General features: G+C 44.1%; 1 long non-coding RNA gene across 1 annotated transcript; it reads right to left on the reverse strand.

Moving 5' to 3' along the window:
- Window positions 1-666: 666 nt before the first annotated feature.
- On the reverse strand, window positions 667-19,549 carry LOC116971749. The gene is made up of 3 exons (XR_004411609.1): window positions 19,539-19,549; window positions 13,519-13,521; window positions 667-804 (listed from the first exon to the last, which is right to left on the reverse strand). It is a non-coding gene; the product is annotated as an uncharacterized LOC116971749 (long non-coding RNA).
- Window positions 19,550-26,794: the final 7,245 nt, after the last annotated feature.

Consider the following 26,794-nt stretch of genomic DNA (forward strand, 5'->3'; position numbering starts at 1 on the left):
AATCCATTTGGCCTACACACGGCAGTTTCCTTTTTCCATTTCCCCCAGACCCACAGGAGATGCAACACCTGTCCTTATACCTCCTTCCTTGACTCCATCCAGGGACCCTGCCAGTCCTTTCAGGTGAGGCAGAGGTTCACTTGCACTTCCTCCAACCTTCTGTATCCATTGCTCTCAGTGTGGGCTCCTATATATCGACGAGACCAAGCGTAGACTGGGCTAACGATTCATTGACAATCTCCGCTCAGTCTGCCTGGGCCTACATGATCTCCCAGTTGCCAACCATTTTAACACCACTTCTCATTCCCACACTGACTTTTCAGTCCTGGGCCTCCTCCACTGTCAGAGTGAGGCCACACGCAAATCAGAGGAACAGCACCTCGTATTCCGCTTGGACAGCTTACAACCCAGCGGTATTGAAATTGATTTCTCTTTTTCAAGTAACCCCTGCATTCCCTCCCACCCTTGTCGTCCTGCTAGTTCCACTGTTCACATCCCTGTGTCCCTTTGATATCATCTCTTCCCCAGCCAACAATGGGCTATTATGAGCTGCACCATTCCTTGGTCATCTCTTGCCAGCCCAGATGTGTTCTGGCCAATCCCTGTCTCCCTTTTGAGACCAGCGACCACTGTTCTATTAGGTATAATATAATTATGGACAGGAACAGAGCCCACGGGTTAAAATGCTAAATTAGGGCAAGGGCAACTTTAAGGGTATGAGACAGGAACTCGCTTGAGTTGATTGGGGTAGGTTGTTTGATGGAAAATGAAAACTTCAGGAAAGTGGGATGTTTTTAAGGAGCGCTGACAAGCGTCCAGGACATGCACATCCCTGTTAGAGTGAAGAGCAAGGCAGGCAAACATAAGGAAGCCTGGAGATAGACACAAAATGCTGGAGTAACTCAGCGGGACAGGCAGCATCTCTGGAGAGAAGGAATGGGTGACGATTCGGGTCGAGACCGTTCTTCAGACTGGTTAGGGATAAGGGAAACGAGAGATATAGACGGTGATGTGGAGAGATAAAGAACAATGAATGAAAGATTTGCAAAAAAAGTAATGATGACAAAGGAAACAGACCACACTACAAACAGGCTGTGTGTAGTGTGAAAATGAGAAGCTAGTGGGGGACTTGGATGGGGGAGGGATAGAGAGAGAGAGGGAATGCCGGGGCTACCTGAAGTGAGAAAAATCAATATTTATACCACTGGGGTGAAAGCTGCCCAACTGAAATATGAGATGCTGTTCCTCCAATTTGCATTTAGCCTCACACTGACAATGGAGGAGACCAAGGATAGAAAGGTCTGTGTAGGAATGGGAAGGAGAATTAAAATGTCCAGCAACTGGGAGATCAGGTTGGTTTACGTGAAGGTGTTCTGTGAAACGATCGCCCAGTCTGCGTTTGGTCTCGCCGATGTATAAGAGTCCACATCTTGAACAAGGGATACAGTAGATGAGGTTGGAGGAGGTGCAAGTGAACCTCTGCCTAACCTGAAAGCACTGTCAGGGTCCCTGGACAGAGTCGAGGGAGGAGGTTTAGCGACAGGTGTTGCATCTTCTGCGGTTGCAGGGGAAGGTACCTGGGGAGGGGGTGGTATGGGTGGGAAGTTAACCAGTGAGTTGCGGAGGGAACGGTCTCTGCAGAAGGCGGAAAGGGGTGGAGATGGGACCCGAAATGTAACCTATTCCTTCTCCAGAAATGTTGCCTGTTCCGCTGAGTTACTCCAGGTTTTTGTGTCTATCTTCAGTTTAAACCAGCATCTGCAATTCCTTCTTACACATAAGGAAACCTGGGACAGGTACTGGCAGCTGGGATCAAGCGTATCCCTGAAGGAGTTTCGGGAATTCAAGAGAAAACTAAAAAAAAGAAAATCAGAAGGAGCACAGGCGGATGAGGGATGATCTTATAGAGATGTACATAATCATGAGAGGAATAGATCAGGTGGACACACAGAGTCTCTTGCCCAGAGAAGGGAAATCGAGAACCAGAAGACATGGGTTTAAGGTGATGGGGGAAAGATTTAATAGGAACCTGAGGAGTAATATTTTCACACAAAGGGTGGTTGGTGTATGGAACGAGCTGCCGGAGGAGGTGGTTGAGGCAGATACTATGGCAGCATTTAAGAAACATTTGGACAGGTATATGGATAGAACAGGTTTGGAGGGATATTGGCCAAATGCAGGCAGGTGGGACAAAAGATGGCATAAGTTAGCCAGTGTAGGCAAGTTGGGCCGAAGGGCCTGCTTCACTCTGCGATTCCAGTACTGCCTCTACCACCATCTCAGGCAATGCTTTCTGGGCTCAGGCATCTCTGCCAAAGGAAAAGGTTTCTTATTATTTATCCTCTCTGTCTCTCATAAATTTGTGTATCTCGATCAGCCTTCTCATCTTCAAGGAAAACCAATCCAACCTATCCAGTGCCACAATCACAATCATAATAATACTTTATTAGCCAAGTATGTTTTGCAACATACAAGGAATTTCATTTGCCAAGTCAGTCATACAACTAAAAAGCAACGGAACACACAGGGCTGGTTGAACCTTCCGCGACATTGGAGGTCCCAACTAGCCTCTCCTGAGACTGCGAGCTCGCGATGGTAAAGTCCGCAGGACGCAGTTGGAGCGATCCCAGGCAAGATATCGACTCCAATGTTAGGTCCACGCCTGCAGTGGGGCTCAAGGTCAGTCTGTGGAGGCTCCAGCTCCATCGATGGTAGGCCACAGAGTGACCGGAGTTGCGATCCGGAAAATAATTGCGTCTCCGGCAAGGTAATAATGGATGGGATTTATTTTATATTTATATTTATATAGCGCCTTTCTAATACTCAAGGCGCTTTACATCGCATTATTCATTCACTCCTCAGTCACACTCGGTGGTGGTAAGCTACTTCTGTAGCCACAGCTGCCCTGAGGCAGACTGACGGAAGCGTGGCTTCCAATCTGCGCCTACGGCCCCTCCGACCACCACCAATCACTCACACACATTCACACACATTCACACACAGGCAAAGGTGGGTGAAGTGTCTTGCCCAAGGACACAACGACAGTATGCACTCCAAGCGGGATTCGAACCGGCTACCTTCCGGTTGCCAGCCGAACACTTAGCCCATTGTGCCATCTGTCGTCCCAAAGTAAGAAACTGAAAAAAAGTTTCCCCTGACCGCCACCCCCTCCCCCATCCCCCCAAATAAAACAAGCCGGAGAACATTTACACAAACTTTTAACATACACTGAAAATTTTAAAAAGATGGAAAAACAGACAGACTGTTGGCGGGGCTGCCAATCGTGGTGGTGCTCCTGGTGGTACCAGAGATAACTTATACCAGGTAACATTCTGCTGAATCTCTTCAGGCCCTGCACCTACGATTCCTACCCTAACAATCTCTGCCTCTCAGAACTGCTCCATTAAATTTACATCTTTGATCAAACCTTTGGTCATTTACCCCAATAACTCAATGGCTCCATGTAAATTTTATTTGAAAGCGCTCTTGTTCCATTTTACTTTCTTATAAGGGCTCCAGAAATGTAAATTGTTGTGATGTACACTAGCCTGCAATGTATATTTATGCTAAGACCACCGGAAGCAATTAAAATGGTTCAGGTATTACTGTCCCAGGTGCTGATTTATGTTAGATAACTTTGTCACAATGTATGTTTGAGGAGGCACAGTGGTAGAGATTCTGCCTCACAGCTCCAGCATTTTAGGTTCAATCCTACGTCCGACACTGTCTGTGCAGAGTTTTCACATCTTCCCTGTGACTGTGTAGATTTGCTTGCACATTCCAAGGACATTGGGCGGCATGGAGTCATAGCGTTGGAGTTGCTGCCTTATGTCCCTGTCCCACTTAGGAACCCTGAACGGAAACCTCTGGAGACTTTGCGCCCCACCCAAGGTTTCCGTGTGGTTCCCGGAGGTTGCAGGTGGTTGCCGGAGGTTGCAGGTAGTGGAAGCAGGTAGGGAGACTGACAAAAACCTCCGGGAACCGCACGGAAACCTTGGGTGGGGCGCAAAGTCTCCAGAGGTTTCCGTTCAGGTTTCCTAAGTGGGACAGGGGCATTACAGCGCCAAAGACCTGGGTTCGATGCTGACTAAGGGTGCTTGTCTGTACAGAGTTGGTATGTTCTCCCTGTGACCTGTGTGGGTTTTGATCTGTGTGGGTTTTCTCCAAGATCTTCGGTTTCCTCCCACACTCCATAGACGATCACATTTGTAGGTTAATTGGCTTGGTATAAATGTAAATTGTCCCTAGTGTGCGGGTATTGCTGGTCGGTGCAGACTTGGTGGGCTGGAGAGCCTATTTCCGTGCTGTATCTTTAAACTAAACTAAACTAAGACATGTGGGTTGTCCCCCAGTGAACAATGTAAGTGGTGGAATCTGGCAGATGTTGATGGGAATGTGGGGAAAATAACATAAGATTAGTGTAGGATTAGCATACATGGATGCCTGATGGGCAGTGTGGACATGGTGGGCCAAAGCGCCTGGTTCTCTGCTGAATGACTATGACTCTGTGATCAGGTTGATGGTGCTCATTGCATCGCTTCAAGTCCTTTCTTCACAAGAAGGACGAGCAAGAGTTAAAAATTGTTGAAGCAATTTAGCATCAACTCTGCTTGGGTACAAAAGTAAATGGTTGTGTACAGTGTCAGCGTAAAGAGAAAGGAGCCACAAGATTTTCTGTAATGGCACCACAGACAAGTGGAGTAATGAGGCACGGAAGCAAAATTTATTTAGTCCTATAAATTATTTTTGCACAATTAAACGCTCTTATGTGTATATATATTATAGAGGTCATGCTAATATTTTGTCAGCATATTAGTCATTGCAGGCCACAGAGTTACACCAATATACCTTTGGTTCTGCATTATTCATTGTCCTGCCTCACTAATTGAATTTCCAAAATGTACACAAAGGTTTCATAACTTCTGTACTGTGAAGGTCCTGCCCTGGTTTGATTTCCCAAGATATAACACCTCGCACTTATCTGAAATGAACTTGCCATTCCTCGGCCCACTTGCCCAGCTAATCAACATGCCGCAGTAATTGCCGATAACCATCTTCACCATCTACGATACCATCCATTTAAATGCCATCTGCAAACTTACTAATCAGCAACCTAACCTCGTCCCTTCACACTGATACAGTGACCAAGAAAGCGCATCGGCATATTTACTTTATTGGACATCTGAGAAGAATTGGCATGTCCACAAGAATTCTCTTGAAATTCTACAGATGCACCATAGGAAGTATTCTGGCAGGATGCATCGCAGCATGATATGTCAAATGCTTTGCTCTTCATCACTTGAGCCTGCAGAGAGTGAGTGGTGAACACAGCCCAGTCCATCGCAGGTTTGCCCTTCCTTCGTCCAATCCATCTTCACAGTGCGTTGCATCAGGAAGGCCAGAAGTATCATCAAGGGTGCCTGCCACGTTGGCCATTCCCTTTTCTCGCTTCTACTTCCAGGTGAAGATACAGGAGTTTAAAGCTCGGACGTCCACAGTGAAGAGCAATTTCTTCCCTACTGCTATTGAACTGTGGAACCAATCGCCACTTGCACACCCCCTTCCTGCAAGTGTACCAGGTACTCTTACTCTTATTTTGTTATTGTTATTATACTCGAATACTTTTTACACTACTTTTGATTGCACTACAATCTTGAATCATTCTGCTGCTTTGCACTCATCATTGTATTTATTGTTTTTTTTTTTATCATTATCGTATGTATAATGTTTGCTGTGAGCTTCATATGAACAAGAAATTTCATGCACCCTGATGTATGTGAGAATGAATTAATCTGAATCTATTGATGCCCATTCCCTTCCACAGTCAAGGCCATAAGCTCTGAATTCCATCTGGCTCCTTGTCCCTGAAAACATTTTAAGGTGTGCCTGAAAATCTCACTCTTTAACCACCAATGTATTAATATTATATTTTGCTTTTTTTGTCTAATTACACTCCTGTGAAATGTTCTGAGATGTTTTAGTCCCATGTAAAGTACAATATAAATGTAACATGTTCACAATCAGTGCCACAGGAGTGCTGTTAGTACAGATAAAAACAGATATTGTGTTAAATTCCGACTCCATTTCCAAGTATTTTCTTGCCCAGTCGGTGTTCCTACACTTTCCATTCACTGTTCAGTGCTCAAGCCAAAATGATTTGCAATCTGCTTGCAGCAAGTTGGAGTTGGCCTTGATTAATATTGCCTTTCATTGTCCCTTCAGGCCCCAGTGAAAATGATTCATTCCAATGGCTCAGAGAACATTGGAAACTCGTTGTGAGGGCTGCTTTAAGTGTAATTAAAAATATATGTACTTTTAATGAAAATAAATCTATAACCGTGGAGCAGTGGAGCAGCACTGGAACAAATTACCTAAATTCATATAATTTCACTACACCAGAGACAAGGGTCATTCCTGCACTCGTTTAGAAGTAGATTGGCAATAATTGTCCCTATTGTTTTTCAGCTATAAAAGGACCATAACACAATGTAATAAAGAGAAAAAAATGGGAGTGGGCAGAGTTCAAAAATTTCAGAACTAACTCCATCGAAAGACACATAACCAGTTTCACGAGCTTCAGATATGCCTGGACAATCATTCATTAAGAATATTCCTTTATCCATCTCTCACTTATCCAGTACATTGCTAACTCTGCTGCCCAACTATTTATCATCTTCCTTAGAAAGCTTTCATTCTATTCCCTTTCATTCCTGCCTGCTGTAATCTCAAGGTTGGCGTCTTCTAACCAATACTTCCTGTTTATCTTTTGTTCTCCACTCATTCCAGCCTTGGCAGTGGACCACACAAACCTTGACCTAGGATTCCAAATTTTGGAAAAAATTCCAGGGCTCAAATAACAAGGGCATCATGGAAAGAAGGATGCCAGCAGAAAAAAAACCTATGGGTAACTCAAAAAATGATTTCTAATAAGTAGATATTAAAAATAATTAAGATCATTTTGCAGCATTAAACCTTGACACAAAATAAATTGAATAAGAAGATTTTAATGATTCTCCTCGCACTCATAGAGTTATAGAGTTTTACAGTGTGGAAAATGAGTCTTTCAGCCCATCTCGTTCATGCCAACCAAAATGCTCCATCTAAGCTAGTGGCATTTGCCCATGGTTGGACAATATCCATCTAAACCATTCCTATCTATATTTCTGTCCAAGTGTCTGGACTACCTCCTCTGGTAGCATGTTCCATATACTCCCCATCTTGTGAGTGAAAATGTTGCACCTCAGGTTCCTAATAAATCTTGTCTCTCTCTTCTTAAATCTATGTCTTCGGGGACTTGATTCCCTATCCTGGGTAAAATACTCTGTGCACTGTTAACAATGATGGTATTATTGCTTTCCAGAGAGTTATTTTACATTATTTTAAAAATAAAGGTCCATCATATGTTACACTGAGGAAATGTTACAATGGCAGATGTACTATTGCTCAGATGTAAAATTAAAATGGATTTAAACTCGAAATAAATTCTAATTTGGACAAGTTAGCTATCTTATTCAAATAGATCAGATTATGGGCAGTGCAGGGAGTCCATTAAACTGTTGAAATAAAAAGTAGAAAATGCTGGAAACAGTGTGTAGGAATGAACTGCTGGTGCTGGTTTAAACTGAAGATGGACACAAAAAGCTAGAGTAACTCAGCGGGACAGGCAGCATCTCTGGAGAGAAGGAATGGGTGATGTTTGGAAATGAAGGAAACGTCACCCATTCCTTCGCTCCAGAGATGCTGCCTGTCCCGTTGAGTTACTCCAGCTTTTTGTGTCTATAAATGCTGCAAACTATAAATTCTGCATTACGAGCAATATCTATGAACGGTGCAACTTTTCAGTTCTGGGACGATTTGTCCAGGACCCTTCTGTAAAATTCAGGTCCTGAACATGAAATGTAAACCTGTTTCTCTTTCCACAGATGCTGCCCAACCTACTGAGTGTTTCCAGGACTTTGTGGTTTTATTACGCAGACGTTCTTGGAATGAAACAGTACAGCTAATAGGACTTGATGTTTCAATCCCTGTAGTAAATCGGCACTCTTGATATTTGCAGTGGGATTGGAGTGGTGAAAGGTAGGGTAGGGACGTCATTGGGGTCTTCAGGTGGGCACCCTCCTTCTTTAACGTTTCATTGATAAGCCCACAACATCTCCAGAGGGCTCAACGGTGATACCTGGCGTCCCAGGTACTCCCCCCTCAATTCCATACCCTCCTGTCTTCATCTTGCAGTGAATATACTCTGATGCTAATTTACCTGCATTTGACTGCAGGCGTGGGCATTCTCCAATCAGGGATTTCACAGTGCCGGAGCATTACATTTAATTTTTCAATAAATATCCTTTGTATTATTTGAGGAAATATTCAAACCCTTTGTTGTTTTTGTCAGTCTTGGCTTCCAAACCAGCACAATGTAAAATGGACAAAATGGTTATTCATCTAATTATTTTCAGGATCTTATTTCACCCAAGGAGAATTCCAACCCATCAGTGTGAGAAATAACACCTGAAGTGTGAATGAAGGGAAAGAATGTAGCATTCTAGCCCTAAGTTGCACTAATTTCAAAGAAACAGCACAAGGAAGTAAGGAGGTCTCGTTACAGGTGGGATGGGCATGTGGGAACATTGGGGAGGAGGAGGACCCTATCAGCAGTGTGTGGAGGTGGTGGCCAGATGGAGTGGGTGAGGAAGAAGGTGGGTGAGAGGTATCGATCGGAGTGTGTGGGAAAGAAGGGATTGTGTGGATGGAGGAACTGTGGGGGAGCAGGTTACCAGAAATTAGAGATTACAATCTTCATACCGTTGGGCTGTTACCACTACGCGACTCTCCCAATCTTTGTCTGATCTCTGCTGACAAAATCAAACTGTCCCAAACATTACCTGCATCTTCGTTGACCATCCACCAAACACCAAGCTGTGTCAACCATGGAACTACACGGATCATCACCTTCTGCATCCCTTACTACCGTCTGCTTGTTCTGACCACCATCGGAAGCCACTAGCCTTGATCTGCCCACACACTTTTGCTTATGGCACCAACCTGCACTTGTAATTGAGTTTTGCAGTGTTACCCCTCCACTCCTGCCATTTCTCCCCTGAAATTTTTAGCTGACTTTGAATGTGAAAACCTGGTAGCTTCTCTAGTCAACAAGTTGGTGCATGAAAGCCCAATGCAAAATTCTGCACGGTGCCCATTGGAGCTATTGTTTCATGGCTCTAGTGACCCAAGATCAATCTTGATCTCCTGTGTCAGAGTTTTTACCTTTTGCTTTAACAGCGTGGGTTTCCTACTGGAGCTCCAGTTTCCTCCCATACCCCAAATATTTGCCAGTTGGTAGGTTAACTGTAAGTTATCTGTGGCTTATAGTTGAGGAGAAGCAGTGATTGGGAATATGTGGAGTGCAAAGTGGGATCAGTGGTTGATAGGTGGCCAAACAGCTTGTATCCATGCTGTATGACTTTATAACCACAGCCATCTTCCACAGATCTTGTTACCAGGCTAAAATCCAGGCCAAGGGTTGAAAAGCAATATTTATCAAATATTATAAATGCAAATTAAATGTTTTTACTTTTTTGTTTTGTTTAGTTTATTTATTATAACGAAGAAAGGAACAAGAAGTGACTTGGATCATTTTATCATATGGGGAAAAAGTAGAGAGGCAGGATTTAAAGCTGAAGTGTACTGCTGCTGTGGCTTTGGTTTACGCAGCATAGCGCTTCAGAATTTGAACCTCTCCTTTGCAAGTTATAAAACTGATCTCAATAAATATAGAGATTTTTTTTAGTGTTGCGAAGGAAAGTAAGAATCAAGGTTGAAGTTCATTTGCAAGACTCGGTTGATTTACAATAAGCATCAGAAAAAATAAAGTTATCACTTCAATAAGTGAAGCTTGCATTTTGTTTGACTTATACAAAAAGATATAAAATGCTCCAAAAAACTTCAGCTAAATTAGGCCTCCATCAAAATGACTGAATTTTATATTCTTTGGAGTGTCCAGAAAGCCGCTTAATGCTGCACTCAGTTGTAGCCATTAAACATCATCATCACAAGAATTTCAGCATGAGAAGGAATAGGAAGCAAATTTAGCCCCACAAGTTTCTCCTCTGTCTACCTATCACCAATTAAAATAAATGTATCAATTTTCCCTTCATAGAATCATAGAATCATAGAAAGTAGGTGCGAGAGTAGACCACCAGGTCCGTCGAGCCCGCACCGCCATTCGCTCATGGCTGAACACTAAACAGACACCCTTACCCACAAACAGTAGACACAAGACACAGAACACAAGACACTACCCTCCCCTTTATACCTCTATCTCCCCTCTCCACCCCAAGAACCGCGTGATCTCCTGGGGGAGGCAAAAAAACGGATAAAAACCCAGGTCCAATTCGGGAAAAAAATCCGGGAAATTCCTCTCCGACCCCAATCCAGGCGATCGACACTTGTCCAGGAGATCACTCAGGTCTTACTATACTAACCATACCTAGGTCCATATCCCTGCCCTCTCCCCGTAGCCCCTTATCCCCTTGGCAGCTAAAAAACCATCTATTTTAGATTTAAATATATTTAATGTTTCTGCTTCCACTGCTCCCTGGGGCAGTGAATTCCATAAATTAACCACCCTCTGGGTGAAGAAGTTCTTCCTCATCTCAGTTTTAAAAGAGCCCCCCCTTATTCTGCAACTATGTCCCCTAGTTCTAGTTTCCCCGATCATTGGGAACATCCTCGGTGCATCCACCCGATCAAGGCCCCTCACGATCTTATACGTTTCAATGAGATCGCCTCTCATTCTTCTAAACTCCAAAGAGTAGAGTTCCAGCCTACTTAACCTTTCCTCATATGTCAATCCCCTCATTGCAGGAATTAATCTTGTAAACCTTCGCTGCACTGCCTCCAGGGCTAGTACATCCTTTCTTAAGTATGGACCCCTTTTCCCTTCTCTCATTTGAATCAATTACTATAAACTTACATAGAAACACATACAGGAGGAAATCAGGATGCTCGGCAGTTACTTTCCAGTGAGTGATATTGACTTTATCACTCAAGAGATATGCGAATGCCCAACGATACACACCTATTGTTGAAGTAGTTTAAAGCACAACAGGTTTAGGTCTGGCAGATGCAAAATGACAAAATGATAAGCAATAGTATATAAATATTATACCACTTTACCCTAATCACTATTAAAAGTATATTTATCATTAAGAGTATCACAGATGATAAGCTTTACACATTACCTACATGACCTCATGATCAGACATGAAACAAATTTATCATTGCGTCTCACGTTTTACAGCCTTCTGTGTGTAAATCATATTAAAAGTGTTTGCTATAAAAGTTAATTTACTGATATTTGAATTCAGCTCAATTAGTTCAAATCCTGAAAGAAATAATTATATCTATCTATCGATATTCTTTTATGTGTGTGTGTGTGTGTGTGTGTGTGTGTGTGTGTGTGTGTGTGTGTGTGTGTGTGTGTGTGTGTGTGTGTGTGTGTGTGTGTGTGTGTGTGTGTGTGTGTGTGTGTGTGTGTGTGTGTGTGTGTGTGTGTTTTTGCCTTTGAAACGTATTTCCTCGGTAGGGATTAATCTTATGAGTTCAGAAATCTACTCCTTGGTCAATTATCTCCCCAGATTTTGAATAAAATTGATCACAAAACTCACTTTAAAAAAATAAAATAATTTTTGCTTGAGCTGCTGACGTTACAATGCCCACATTCCCACCAATCGAGGCCCACCTGCCTCCAGGCCCCCCCCACCCGCCGCTGTGGACTAAAGCCCCGCGCCCAGCCCAAGTACGCTCCCGCCAAGCATCCCGCAGCTGGACTCCCACGCCCGCCCGAGCTCGTGAGAGCTGCCGAGGCCCGCTGCCCATTCGCAGTAGGTCCCGTCCGAGCCGCCCGCTCACCAAGTTCAGGTCCTCTCTCTCCCCAATCCTCTCCCCCACACTCCATTCCCCCCCTCATTTACCCTTCATAGTAGGTAAAAGTCCTCTTTAGTGCCAACATGTCAGTCAGGGCAGGAAGTTTTGGCCTTTGGCCACATTAATAACATTTATACCAGCATAGAAAGATTAAAGTTGAATGGTTAACTATGCTAAATGCAGCCGAGAATTAAAGATCATTGAATTGAACTGAAACTTTAAATCATTGAAGGATTAACAAAAAAACAGGGAAATCTTGATGTTGGTGTACAAAATCAGATTGCAGGATCAAGACAAAATCACAAAGAAAAATATTCTTGATATTTTGCATTGAAGTTTAGTGTTGTAGATGAGTTGTGAAAACAAGCTGCTGTGTCCAAAAGAATGCAATGTTCATTAGGGTATTTTTGTGGCCCATCGGATGATCACATTCCTTCTCATGTCGATTTGCTGCCAAATTTACTGGTCCCCGTCTGGAGAAGCAGTGTTAATTTGAAACCTTGGAACATTTTGTTTCCTAATGAACTATGCGAGGGCATAGGCCTTGTGAAATGCTCAGTTGTTCCTGACTTGTGCAATATCAAATAACTTGAAAATAGAAGGACTGAACCCAGCCAAATTGAGTGAGATAAGCAATTATTAATCCCCAATGTAATATAAAAATGATCATATCAGGAATGGAATAATTCCCAATTACTACTGTGAATATTCTGTGTTCTGGTGTTTTGAAATTATGTGCTTTAATATTTAAAGCATTTACATAGAATATAGGAAAATGCAGCACAGAAACAGGCCCTTTGGACCATGATGTCTGTGCCAAATGTGATGTCAAATTAAACTAATCCTTTCTGGCCTCATATAATCTATATGCCTGCATATTCATGTACCCATCTAAAAGACTTCTGAACTCAGCTATTGCATCTGCTTCCTGCACCACCTTTGGTTCCTGTCACCCTCTGTACAAATGATTTGTCCTGCACATCTCCTTTACACTTTCTCCCTCACCTTAAAGCGATGCCCTCTAGTATTTGACATTTCCATCCTGCGGAAAAGGTTTTTGCTGTCTAAGCATCTCATAATTTTCTAAACTTCTATCAGATCTCCCTTCAGCTTCCAACACGTCAGAGAAAACAATCCAAATCTGTCCAACCTCTCCTTGTAGTTAATACCCTCTTATCCAGTTAGCATTCTGGTAAACCTCTTCTGCATCCTCTCCAAAGCCTCCACATTCTTCCTGTTATGGGATGATCAGAACTGCGCACAATACTCCAAATGCGGTAGAACCAATATTTAAAATAGCTACAACATGGCTTCCTGATTTTTATACTCAATGTCTCCACTGATGAAAATAAGTATAGCGTACGCCTTGAGCAAAAAATAAAGTGCTGGAGGAACTCAGCAGGCCAGTCAGCAGCTGTAGAGGGGATGGACAGATGATGCTTTCATTTGGAGCCCCTTCTACAGACTGCCCCCCATACATTTGACCTTTCAAAATGCAATACCTCAAACTTGCCCTGATTAAACCTCATCTGCCATTTCTCTGCCATATCTGTGACTGATCAATATCTTGATACATTATTTGACAGCTTTCTTCACTGCCTGCAACTCCAGTTCTGGAGAATCTAAACAATCAAATCGTCATGGATCCCCTGCACTGTAATCGTTTGGATCAGCATATCATGACGGACCTTGTCAAATGCCTTACTAAAGTTCAGGTAGACAACATCCACTCCCCCACCCTCAACAATCACCTCTGCCAAATACTCAAAAAACTCAATCCAAGTTGTAAGACATGACCTATCCCAGTCAAAGCCAAGCTGATTGTTCATAATTAGCCCATGTTCTTCCAAATGCGAGTCAATCCTAACCCTAAGAATCCTCTCCAGTAGACTCTCAACCACTGATCTGGGGCTGATCAGTCTATAATTTCCTGGATTACCCCTGTTTCCCTTCTTGGGCAACAAATGGGCAATTAAATATAATTGGCAAATTGGATTAAAGAGAATCCCAAGGCATGAATAAATACATTAAAACAAGAGGGTATCTAGGCAGAGTGTAGAACTATTCAAGGATAAAGGAGGTAATTTATGCCAGGACGATGTAGGTGAGGTACCGAATGAGTATTTTGCATCTATGTTCACCAAGGAAAACGACATGGGGCAGAGTGAGATCAGCTTGAGGTGCAGGATGTAAATATTCCAGGGATTCTTTCTGTCTGTCGCAACCTTACCTGTGACTAGAGAGGATACAACAATCTTTGTTATGGCACCAGCAATCTCCTCTCTTGCCTCTCTCAACTACCTAGGATGGATCACTTCAGGCCCTGGGGACATCCACCTTCATGCTCTTCAAGAGATGCAACATAACCTCCTTCTTAATTTCAAAATGCCCCAGCATATTTATTCTCTCGGCCAACAAGTAGTGCTGGAAAAGCGCCAGTCTGTTGCATACAGCTGCCCAACATCCTTTTTACTGTCACTCTAATAGACCAATGACCCATTGTCAAACCTGGACCAGAAGCACTCATTAAGATATTCACCTGAACAATGGAATAACCATAGACCAGGTTATGAACAGTCCAACTATTGTTAGAACCAGATGCAGCAGGGTTCCAACCCGAAACGTCAACTATTCTATTTTTCCAGAAATGCGGCTTGACCCGTTACTCCAGCATTTTGTGTCTATCTGCAGACAGGTCAAAATGCGTTGGGCTCAGACTGAATAGTTTTACATCTTAATATCCCATTTGCTATAAACTTATTCATTACCTCAGCGATCAGGCAATACAAACATCATCAGGACATACCAAAGACGGTTTGACACATTCAATTCCAGGTTAGATATATTTTCTTCAGAAAATAATATATTAGGATGGAGTATACAAATAATTTAAAACTTATAGTAAGGTATATATAACATGCACAGGAGGTACAGATGAATCAGGGATACTGTCCCTGACGCTCTTTGCCAAAGGATCTTGTTTGTGTAGTGTCTGGGTTTAATTGTTATAAAGCTAATTGCTACAATTAATCTACAACTCCATTATCATTGTATCGTGCAATTACTGCCGTTTGTTTTGAACTAGGTACTTAATTAATATAAAGTAGGGATTACCAGCTGCACCCAAACTGCACAATGTGCACAAAATATGTGAAAATCTTCATTATTATTCATTAGCATTATTTAATTAAACAGAAAACCCCTTGACATGTTGGCAGTTTAAGGGAATTGTACACACTGTCAAAACATCTATCAGATGGTAGCAATGCTGACCAGGAATAGTTATGTTAAGGTAACATTAGAGTCGTTGAATTGTGATAACACAGAGGTCTCGGCCTAGTGAATTTTGTCTTGTCACACCCATCCTCCCCCCCCCCCCCCCCCCCCCCCCCACACACACACACACTTTCTCTGTGGTTCTGCAATTCATTCTCTCACAAGTGCTTATTCTATTTCCATTCTTGGATTAACCCCACATAACAAAGTGGAATACTTACACTTCAAGAGCCATAGAGAAGTTTACAGTTCTGAAATTTATTTGGTTCCTGGATTATTGTACAGGCCTCATCCAGGTTTAAATAGGTAATTGAAGCCATGGCAATGTAAATATCTGGAGCCGTGGTTGGCTTTAGATTGATCATAAGCCAATGTTAACCAAGATTTTGCAAATATGCTTCATTTCCTAAATGGACATTTCCACTGATTGACACAGCTGCTAAAGCTGCTGTATCGCAGCGTCAGGGACTCGGGTTCGTTCCCGACCTCGGGTGCTGTCTGTGTGGAGTTTGCACATTCTCCATGTAACGGCGTGGGTTTCCTCGGGGTGCTCGAGTCCCAAAGATGTGCGGGTTGGTAAGTTAATTATCCTCTGTAGATTCCCCCCAAGTAGATGAGAAAGCGAGATAACATAACTAGTGTGAACTAGTTGATCAAAAGGGAACTGCAGATGCTGGAATATCGAAGGTACACAAAATTGCTGGGGAAACTCAGACCCCTCTCTGTCCTGGGTCTCCTCCATTGCCAGAGTGAGCAACAGCGGAAATTGGAGGAACAGCACCTCATATTCCGTCTGGGGTCCTTGCGTCCTTATGGTATCAACATTGAATTCTCCCAATTTGGCTAGCCCGTGCTGTCTCCTCCCCTTCCTTCGCCCTCTAGCTGTCTCCTCCCACCCTCCCATCCGCCCGCCCTCGGGCTCCTCCTCCTCCTCCCCTTTTTCCTTCTTTCTTTCCCCACCCCCCATCAGTCTGAAGAAGGGTTTCGGCCCGAAACGTCGCCTATTTCCTTCGCTCCATAGATGCTGCTGCACCCGCTGATTTTTCCCCAGCAATTTTGTGTACCTTTGAACTAGTTGATGTTTGGTTTGTCTAAAAGTCTAAAAAAGGTCTGAAAGTCTAAAAAGCTGTTGTCTTTTTCATAACCAGTCCCTCTGGTTTAAGGATGGTTTACATTCAGTGTTGTTGCTTAGGTGGGTTAATGAAGCTAATGCAGCAATCGCATGCATCCATTGGTGGGGCAGGAGGTGCCCGATGGGGGAGGCGGGGGTGGACAGTCTGTGGGTTGGCAAACTCCCACTGTTGTTTAAGCCTGTACCTATGTGCTCCTGAAGCTTCTTCATCCCATCTCATCCCATCTTGAGCAGTCATGGATCAGAGATTCACTGCAGTCAGTGGGGATGTTGTATTTCTTCAGGAAGGCTTTGAGCATGCATATCTTTCATTATATCCACTGTCGATTGGTAACTTCTTCACTTGAACAAATCTCAAATCTGGTTAAAACCTGTAGACAAGACGATTATTTCTTTGAACACTTGTGCTTGGCCCGCCGAGGCCTGCTGGATATCCCAGCTGCTAACCATTTCAACTCCTCTTCCCATTCTCAACATCCCTCCTACCCCTCTCATCCATGCTGTTCCTCACTTACACCATTTGCCTACACATGTTCTCTCACCAAGCCCCTTCCCCTCCAACCCCCTCCCCCACTCAGTTCATATACATTTTGCTCAAAAGGGAAAATCTTACTGTTGGCATTTCAACAGCAGCCTTTACTGTGTTTTAATGCATTAGTGATTCATGAACTGAAATGGTCAACATTTAATTGTTTACATAGGTTCCCATTTGGAAGATTAATTTTTAAAAAATGTAACTACTTTTTATTGTTCTATCTATTAGTTCTACCCAAAATACCTCTTAAAGGACCAGTTGTCTTGTATCTGTGAGTAGAGAAGAGAAAATATTTTGAATACTATGTACAAAGGGTTTTCCTATTGTCTCATATGTCTGAGGGGTGACCTGATAGATAACATTATGAGAGGCATAGATAGGGTCTTTTTCTTGCGTCTGGCCTGCACAGCCTAAACTTGTAGATCAACTTGTTCTATTTGATCTTGTTTGTGCACGTCGGGTTGATTCCATTAGTCAAGTCAGGGTGGACCACGTGAAGGTTGCAATCTCCCACCCCATAGATAGGGTGGACATTCAGAACCTTTGAACCAGGGTGAAAATGTTAAAGTCTAGAGGACACAGCTTTAATGTGAAAGGGACAAAGAGATGTGTGAGACTCAGAGAGTGACGAGTGCTTGGAATGTGCTTCGAGGGGTTATAGTGGAAGCAGATATGATGGTGGCATTCAAGAGGCTTTTGGGTAAGCACATGGTTATGCAGGTAATGGAGCGATGCGGATCATGTGCAGGCAAAGAAGGTTAGTTTAACATGACATGGACTTTGTGGGCTGAAGGGCCTGTTTGTGTGCTGCACCACGTGGTCCATGTTCTTATACTAATTGTTAATTACCCTCAAATGATGTTTGCATTACTGCCATTGCTCACAATCTGACAAAGGATTTTGGACCTCTAATATTTGCTCAGTGTCTCTTTACACAGATGTTGCTAGACTGCTGAGTGTTTTCACCATTTTTGGTTATTGTTTCAGGTTCCCAACATCTGCAGTTTAATTTTCATTATCTGCTTGATTTTTAATCTCTTTATTCTGCTACCATATTCCTGCTCTGTTCTAACTCAGACTTTAGACGTCAGAGATACAACGCAGAAACAGACCCTTCGGCCCACTGAGTCTGTGCCAACCAGTGATCCCCATACACTAGCACCATCCTACGCAGTAGGGAAAATTTGCAATTTTTATCCAAGCCCATTTACCTATAAACCTGTACATCTTTGGAATATGGGAGGAAACCAGAGCACTCGTAGAAAACCCACGCATTCACAGGGAGAACACACAAACTCCGTACAGCACCCATAGTCAGGATTAAACTCGGGTTTCCAGCGCTGTAAGACAGCAACTCTACCGCTGTGACACTGTGCTGACAAGACAGAAGCCTTTAGTTACAGTGTTTAAGAAGGAACTGCAGATACTGAAAAATCGAAGGTAGACAAAAGTGCTGGAGAAACTCAGCGGGTGCAGCAGCATCTATGGAGTGAAGGAAATAGGCAACGTTTCGGGCCAAAACTATGCCTATTTCCTTCGCTCCATAGATGCTGTTGCACCCGCTGAGTTTCTCCAGCACTTTTGTCAGCCTTTAGTCACATTTCTTTTTTGCTGCTTTATTTGATTCGGTTCTGCTTCTCTTCTGATTCTCTCAGGAACTTGTCCCATTTATCCTAGTTTGTTTTCCAAGTTTCACACAGAGGATTTGTTATTTTTTAGCTTTAGTGTTAATTACAGCATGAAGTGGAATTATGCAGTGAATAATGAAAGCCATGTGTTCGTCTGCTACTAGGTTACTGACCAATTCTGGTGAGTTGTTAATCATTAATTATAACATCAGTATTCGATCCAGTTTTCTTCTCCTTGTTCTGCACTCCAATTCATGAGTGCGAAAAGTTCAGAATTATAAAGTTATCTTGATTGAAAGTAAATTGAGTTTGCGGTAACTGCTGATCTTTAACATTAAAGAAATGTTTTTAATTTTTTGTGTTTACTGTTGTACTTTGTCTCATTTTGAAATTATTGTTGTGTCTTTGGCGGAGACTACTATCTCCACACAATTTTGCCTCTCAACTGGGTCGGCCGCTAACAAACGGAATGACCTTGGTAATTGTTACATTGCAGATAACAGGCCTGCAAAATCGTCACTGAGCAAGCACGTGTGTGACCTTGTGATGCTTGCAGCTTACAACTTGATGCTGTGCAAAGCTCTGATATCTCCATTAAACTGCAAACAAAAAGCACAGTGGAACATCAACTCTCTTATTAGAAGATCCAATTAAAATTTTCTAACGATGAGAGAGCTTTATTTTAGCTTTTAACAATTAAAAACACAACGTGCCAGTCTCCATAGCTAATTCTAATGAAGTAGTGTGTCAGAGTGGTTTCATCCTAATAGTGGCATAGGACTCATCAGAATGTTTTAATCAGTTCAAAATCTCCTCAGTATAGCACAGCCTGCTTAGTCATACATAAAATGCTGTAGGCTTGGTGGTATTGTGGTCACACTGAGATTATTTCCTATGCTGCAATGTTTGATAAAATGAAGGACGCTAGTTCCATCTACAGTCTTTCCAGTGGGTGTTAACTCCCTCTCCTTTGAAAGTCCTCCTCTGTTCTGGACTCTCAGTGGGGTAAGCCCAGGGGGGCTGCTGGAGAGAGGTCACCCAACACTATATTCATGATTCCAATTTGCTTTGATCTCATTGAGGTACAGGAGACATTGCAGACATTGGGATTTGCCGGCACTCACGATTCCCACAAGGGTAGACAGTCTTTAATTGTCTATAAGACCCTCCCCCCCCCCCCCCCCCCCCCGGGAGAACCAGAGCATTATTATCAACACCAGAGGTTCTCCTCTCACAATATGTGAGGAGTGCCTGAGTACCAGGGATTTTCCATGACCTGCATTTCGCTGAGCCTGTTTTTTTCCCCCTGGCTCCACACAACAATTCACACACCTTAGCCCTGTAGAACGGCACAGTGGCGCAGCGGTAGAGTTGCTATCTAAAATTGCCAGATCCTGACTACGGGTGCTGTCTGTATGGAGTTTGTACGTTCTCCCTGTGACCGTGTGAGTTTTCTCCCGGTGCTCCGGTTTCATCCCACACTCCAAAGGCTTTCAGGTTTGTAGGCTAATTGGCTTCCGTAAATTGTCAAACTGTCCCCAGTGTGTGTAGGTTAGTATATAGGGTGATCGCTGTTCAATGCGGCCTCGGTGGGTCGCAGGGCCTGTTTCCACGCTGTATCTCCAAACTCAAAAGTCTAATTGAATACTGATACTACAAGAGCTATGCAACTACCAACATTGTTATGGAAAATGTTCCAGAAATGAGATGCCATTACTTGCATCAGCCCATGCACGTTCTGTTGCATACATGTGATGGCTTCATGATTCCAGGCTGCTTGCTGCACAACCCAGTGCCCTGAGGACAATAGCCAGTGCCAGATGAAGAGCAGTAAGGAGACATGGAGCCTATGGATCATGAGACCAAAGCTAATGTGCAACTGGAGTAAGATGAGCAGACTTAGCAGAGCCAGGCATTGTCAGTGAAGGCATGCTCACGTTTCTTCTTCCAAAAGTTTCACATGGAGAGCTCTGTGATTCACAGCATTAGGGGAGAGGTCAGCTCGCTAACAACCTCGCAGACACATCCTGAGGATATGCAGATCCTTCTACACTGGCCTGTATGACAGAAAGGCCCCAAACAGCAGAGCCTTCCAGAACTTCCTGTCCTCCATCACTGAGGTCTTGGAGGACAGGAAGCAGGAGAGTCTGGACCAACTACTGACCCTGGAGGAGCTCCCAGGCTCCATCCATTCCTTTGATTTGAATAAAACTCCCAAAAGTGATGGCTTACCAGCTGAATTGTACTTGGCTTTGTGAGACTGTGAGGGCCTGGACTTGCTGGAAGTATAGGAAGGAACTGCAGATGCTGGTTTACACCACAAACCAAAATGTCACCCACTTCTTCTATTCAGAGATGCTGCCTGTCCCACTGAGTTACTCCAGCATTTTGTGTCTATCCTGCTGGAAGTATACAATGCTAAGCCTCTGGCGAGCAGCCTGTCAGACTCCATGAGGAAGGATATCATCACCCCCATTCAACAAGTAGAAGGAAGGGGTGGGGAGGGGAGGATAATATCAGGAATCGGATGCCCATCTCGTAGCCGAATGTGGGCTACAAGATCCTCCCCTGTCTATGACCATCGGCTACTGGGTCAGGTCTGCTCTGGGACAGGTGATTCACCCACACCAAACCTGTGCTGGACCTGGCATGGAAATCTCGGGCGGCCTCGCACTGCTGAGGGACACCATCGCCTACGTGCAGGAGCGAAGGTGATGCCTGCCTGGTCAGCTTGGTCCAGGAGAAGGCCACTGACTGGATATCTCACACGTACATGATGGACGTGCTCTCCAATATGCGCTTTGGGGAGGGAATGAGGAGCTAGATCCAACACTGAGATCTGTACTGCAGTCCAAATCAACGTGTGGGGAATGGATAGCTTCCCCATCCTGGAGTCAGGCAGGGTTGCCCACTCTCCCCTATCTTGTTTGTGTGCTGTGTAGAACCATTTACTGAATCCATCAGGAAGAACGAGAGGGGTGACATTGCCAGGCAGTGGGGGCACTCATATCAAAACCTCCCTTACATGGACAATGTCACCGGCTTTTTCTCAGATTCACCGTTGGTCTGCAGATTGATTAACATTTGCGTTCAAGTTTGAGTTGGCATCCTGAGCCAGAGTCAACTACAGGAAGAGCGAGGCCATGCTCTTGGGCAATTGGCGTCACCGATCTTCCGTCCCCTTCACCATTAGATCTGACTACCTGACGGATCTGGGGATCTGGTTCAGAGAGGCTGAGGTGTGCAACAAAAACTGACCAGAGCAGATATCCAAGGTCAGTCAGGCAAAAACTGGGTCAGTGGAGAGCGCTCAATCTTGATTACCGTGAAAAATTGGTCATCAGGCAGGTCACGGGGAGAACGTATAAACTCTGTACAGACAGCACCTTAGTCAGGATCGAACTTGGGTCTCTGGCGCTGTAAGGCAGCAACTCTACCGCTGCGCCACTGTGCCGCCCTAAAGGGCCTGTCCTACGAGCATGCGACTCCATGCGGCAAGCGCGACCTAACGTGGTCGCTTGAGCCGTACGGCCTCGCGGGGCCGGTCCCACTTCGATCGCCGGAGCCGTAAGGAGCCGGCCCGCAGCCGCCTCGACGCCGTACGCACTGCCTCGACAGGCGTGCGCAGCGTCTCGACGCCGTACGCCTCGCTCGAACTTCACATCACTCACTCGACCTCCGCGCGGCCCCCGCTTCCGATTTGGTCGCGCTCACCGCATGCAGGCGCATGCTGGTGGGACTGGCCCTGTACGGGGATCACTCGACCTCCGCGTGGCTCCCGCTTCTGGTTTGGTCGCGCTCGCCGCATGCAAGTCGCATGCTCGTGGGACAGGCCATTAAAGCAGTGATGTTGCATTTTGCTGACTAGTATTTCTAAAATGAATCCCATGAGAGAGCATTTATTCCATCAATGCAACCAGCAGGATAGAAGAAAACTCTACCTTTATCAGGCAAGATGAATTTTCAATGTGAACCATCCACAGCTTATAAGTATACCAGTTTGAAATGTCTTTGCATCGTATTCAATCAATGAATATGGATGCTTTCACTGTTACGTATGATAAAACAATTTGTTTTACAAAATCAATAATGGTACAGTGACGCAGCTAGTAATCTGTGCCTCCCAACTCTAGTGACGTGGGTTCATTCCTGACCTTTAGAACGGTCTGGGTGGAGTTTGCACATTTTCCCTATGGCAGTGTGGATTTCCCCCAGTGCTCCAGTTTCCACCCACATCACTAAGATAGGTGGAGCATTACAAGAAGCTTACATGCAGGCATCCGATGCAAGGAAAGCCTAAAATCCTTTTCAATCTGCATGGTACTGTTTGGCGAGAAGGAATGAAATGATGACATCTCCCCTTGAAAATAATTCTTCAATGACAGTTTCTGCCTATATTGCAGTTATCTCCACCTCCATCAGGGAGTTCATGACCTTTTGACATTCATTGGCAGTGTGGGCCTTGCTTAGTGCTGTGGCTGCACTCAGTATCAGTGAAGATGTCCTAAGTCAAGCACAGACATCTCACAGATACTTCTTCACCGAGGTCTGGGTGGGTGAATTATTCCATGGATGCCCTGAATGGATATGTGTCAGGCAATTGGCTTCCAGTCAATGGTGGTAAACATGCCATGGAGTTGCTTCAGCATGCTATACTCTGCCTCCACAATCATTCCATTCACTTCAGTAGAAGAGTTACTTGAAGTTTCAAGAGTTCCCTGATTATCTTATCCAACACTTCTACTATTAACCAAAAATACGCTGAGTAACTACCATTTATTTTGAACATGAAAAGGTACAGCACAGGAAGCAGCCCTTCGGCCCAGAATATCCATGCTGAACATCATGCAGAGTTAAACTAATCTCCTCTGTCTGCGCATGATCCACATCCTTCCACACCCTGCATATCTAAAGTAGACTAAAGTTCTGGAGAAACTCAGCGGGTGCAGCAGCAACTATGGAGCGAAGGAAATAGGCAACGTTTCGGGCCGAAACCCTTCTTCAGACCTGCATATCTAAAAGCCTCTTAATGCCACTATTGGATTGGCCTTCCCCACCACCACATGCAGCGTGCACAGAGCACCCACAGACCTGTGTGAAAGACTTGCCTGCAGATCTTCTTTACATTTTGCCTCTTGCAACTTTGCCTTTTGCCTCTCGCTAAGCCCTCCAAACTTGGCCATTTCCACCTCGGGGGAAAAAGATTCTGACAGTCCACCCTTTAAATACTGATGATGTGGTATGACTTGCAGCATTACACAATAATTACTCAACCAGCTGAAAATAAGCTGTGTACATTCCACTGATTCCTTCTGTAAACGCTACATATTCTCATTTTCATTTACATGATATAACATTAAATCATTCCAAAAAAATCCTAAGGTGAGCTTTAAAATGTAGTGTCTACCCAGTGTGAAGCCCACTGTGCCTCTGAAATCAGCATTCGGCGTTAGGCTGGAGTCCTGCTTGCAATGTAATCAATTGCTTCAGCAGGTTTCAGACATAGAAATGTCAATAATTTCTAGAGCCTGTCCCAAAAGGCGTTACCTTTACTTGGCAACAGAGATTGCTAATAAGGTAGAATCAGCTGTGCTTGATGTCATCCTGCTGGTATCTGTCCATCACCACAGTGTTATCAACAATCCAAGGTGCCCTGGTGAGCCTGCAGTGTAAACAGGGCAAAATCTGTTCATTATCTTTGTGATACCTGAATTGAACTTTACCCGAGTCAATCCAAGTGGTAGTAAAATGTGTTTTAACATGCTGCCACCTCTAACGGATAGCAGGAGCCTACTTCTTAAAAGTTCCTGCATTTGTTTATGTATGTAGTTCAAATAAACTTAATATGAAATACGGGGTCAGAGTGGCATCACAGAAGATGTTGAATTGTTAACTTTCCGAGTCCCACAAGCCTGCAGCATATTCGTCAATGAAAATTTGAAAAATAAAACAGCCAGGAAAATGCATCTCTTAAAATAACATGCAACTCTGCTTATTAATCAACGTTTACCACTGACTTTCTTCATGCACAAGGCAAAGGCAATGTGATCATTTGTCCCTGTGAATTCGAAAAGATACGGTGGGAAAACTAATAATCGTCACAATAGATTTCTTTATATTATTTTATCCTGTTTTGGGTTTTTTTCTTTGTGGAGGAAGGAACCGAAGATAGACACAAAATGCTGGAGTAACTCCGTGGGACAGGCAGCATCTCTGGAGAGAAGGAATGGGTGACGTTTTGGATCGAGACTCTTCTTCAGACTCGGGTTGAGACCCTTCTTCAGACTCTATGAAGAAGGGCCTCGACCCGAATCGTCACCCATTCCTTCTCCCCCAGAGGTGCTGCCAGTCCCACTTGTTCTTTTCATTCTTGGATATATATAAATAACTTGGTCTCACATTAATTTATATGTTTCCTGTTGTTGCCAAAACTGGCAGTGTGGTGACAATGAACATAATTTTTTTTAGCTACAGGCAGATCTGGTTAGGCTGGCAGAGAAGAAGTAAATAGAATTCAATCCTGAGGTAATGCATTAGGAAACGGCAAACAAGACGAAGGATTACATGATAAACTGTAGGATACGAAGAGCTGAAGAGGAACAGAGAGATTCTGGAGTGCTTGACTCAGAATGGAGAGGTTGCAGAGAGGGGTGCAAGTCTTGGGAAGGGAGTGAGAGACCTGGGTGCACGCTGAGTGAGAGAAGGGAGAGGATGTTTAGCGCAAAGGATCAGAGGGGAGTGTGAGAGGAGGGAACTGCCGGGGGAGGATGAACAGGGAGGGAACTGAGAGATCGGGGAATGTGAAGGGGAGGAAACTGGGAGAGAGGACTGTGGGATGACAGCAGAGAAAACAATATTTTGGAGCACACCATTTAAATTAAGGGTTCCAACCTTAAACTTTGCCTATCCATTCCCTCCACAGACGCTGACTGACCCGTTAAGTTACTCCAGCATTTTGTGTTTTTTTTAAGTAACTGATAGAGGGATAAGAAGGTAGTGAGGAAATAAATATTCAAGTAATGAGGTTTTGCTTGAAAGAAGAGCTGAAAATTGTCCCCTAATTTAAGAGGTCCCCCCTGGATGAGATCTGAAAGTGCCAAAGCCTACAGAGCAACAGACCAAGATTTGGGAAGTGACATTAACTTAATGTCTATTTTTTACCATCAGGCATATAGAGTCATAGAGTGATGCAGTGTGGAAACAGGCCCTTTGGCCCAACTTGCCCACACCGGCCAACATGTCCCAGCTACACTAGTCCCACCTGCTAACGTTTGGTCCATATCCCTCCAAAACTGTCCTATCCATGTACCTGTCTAACTGGTTCTGAAAAGTTGGGATAGTCCCAGCCTCAACTACCTCCTCTGACCACTTGTTCCATACACCCACCACCCTTTGTGTGAAAATGTTACATAGAAACATAGAAACATAGAAAGTAGGTGCGAGAGTAGACCACCAGGTCCGTCGAGCCCGCACCGCCATTCGCTCATGGCTGAACACTAAACAGACACACTTACCCACAAACAGTAGACACAAGACACAGAACACAAGACACTACCCTCCCCTTTATACCGCTATCACCCCTCTCCACCCCAAGAACCGCATGATCTCCTGGGGGAGGCAAAAAAACGGATAAAAACCCAGGTCCAATTCGGGAAAAAAATCCGGGAAATTCCTCTCCGACCCCAATCCAGGCGATCGACACTTGTCCAGGAGATCACTCAGGTCTTACTATACTAACCATACCTAGGTCCATATCCCTGCCCTCTCCCCGTAGCCCCTTATCCCCTTGGCAGCTAAAAAAACATCTATTTTAGACTTAAATATATTTACCGTTTCTGCTTCCACTGCTCCCTGGGGCAGTGAATTCCATAAATTAACCACCCTCTGGGTGAAGAAGTTCTTCCTCATCTCAGTTCCAAAAGAGCCCCCCCTTATTCTGCAACTATGTCCCCTAGTTCTAGTTTCCCCGATCATTGGGAACATCCTCGGTGCATCCACCCGATCAAGGCCCCTCACGATCTTATATGTTTCAATGAGATCGCCTCTCATTCTTCTAAACTCCAAAGAGTAGAGTTCCAGCTTACTTAACCTTTCCTCATATGTCAATCCCCTCATTGCAGGAATTAATCTTGTAAACCTTCGCTGCACTGCCTCCAGGGCTAGTACATCCTTTCTTAAGTATGGACCCCAGAACTGTACACAGTATTCCAAATGTGGTCTCACTAATACTGTGTACAGCTGCAGCAAGACCTCCGTGTTTTTATACTCAATCCCCCTAGCAATAAAGGCCAAAACTCCATT

This window comes from Amblyraja radiata, chromosome 4, assembly GCF_010909765.2.
Source record: "Amblyraja radiata isolate CabotCenter1 chromosome 4, sAmbRad1.1.pri, whole genome shotgun sequence".
NCBI lineage: Eukaryota > Metazoa > Chordata > Chondrichthyes > Rajiformes > Rajidae > Amblyraja > Amblyraja radiata.